Source organism: Equus quagga, chromosome 11, assembly GCF_021613505.1.
Source record: "Equus quagga isolate Etosha38 chromosome 11, UCLA_HA_Equagga_1.0, whole genome shotgun sequence".
NCBI classification, from domain to species: domain Eukaryota; kingdom Metazoa; phylum Chordata; class Mammalia; order Perissodactyla; family Equidae; genus Equus; species Equus quagga.
Genome location: NC_060277.1, coordinates 95,163,561 through 95,164,619, shown reverse-complemented (window position 1 = coordinate 95,164,619; position 1,059 = coordinate 95,163,561).

Here is a 1,059-nt window from a genome sequence, read left to right as displayed (position 1 = left end):
GAGAGGGGGGGGGGGGGGGGGGGGGGGGGGGGCCCCGGGGCCCACCACCCCCCCCCCCCCCCCCCCCCCCCGCCCCAGGAAGGTCTGGGGAGGAGCTGAGGAAGGAGCTGAGAGAGGGGCAAGGATGAGGTCATCAGGGAGAGGACTTAGGTTGCACTTGAAAGCTGTGCCCTGAGCCTGCACTCTTGGAATATTCTTACATACCACAGGTCTCTGGAACCTCAGGAGACTTGGTCACACTCAGGTCAACAGACCAAATGTCTCCTGCAGCCACATTGCTTCACTTGCCCTGTCTGAATCCACCTCCACATGAAAAGAGGACACTTGAGTCAGGGCAAAATAAATGAATTAATAGAATAAAACAATTATTAGAAGAAAGGGACCAAGAAAACATTATAGACATTCTAAACTGAGGAAATCGTATTCTTTTCAGCAATGATCATAATTACGAAGGATGATAAGTTATGGGTAAGAGTGCAGTGAGCAGCAATGCCCCACATTTCAAGCTGAAGCACAGATGCTGTAAAAGCCACTGAGAGTGATTAGTGAGCCATGCAGCTTGTGGGGAGGACAGGAGGAAGCTGAGGCTAGAAATACTGGCCAATTTCTAATTTTGATGGGCTTGGTTGTTGTGGTAAGGCAATTATACTGATAGCTGTCAGAATTCGTGTAAGTTGGGCAAAGCACATAGTCAAGCATCTTCTCCGCTCTGGCTCCACTCAGCTCAAGTTGCAGTGTTTCCATCGGCCTCTTACCACGATGGGGGGCTTCAGACTCATGGTCTCCCCCAAGGCAATATGATGCTAAGGTGGCCATCTGACTGTCTCAGCTCTGTTCTTCAGCAACTACCTTTCCTTTTGGAAATACAGATTAATCACTACTTCCTGGGTCTTTAAGGGAACTTCCATTTCATAACCTAAAAATATCAATAGGCCCAAGAGTTGAGGATATTAGTTCTAACCAAAGTTTAATTGGAAAGGAAAAAACATTCAAAAATTAAACATCACTTCCAGATATCATTAGAAAAATATGGCATAAATAAAATCATACATTTAGAAT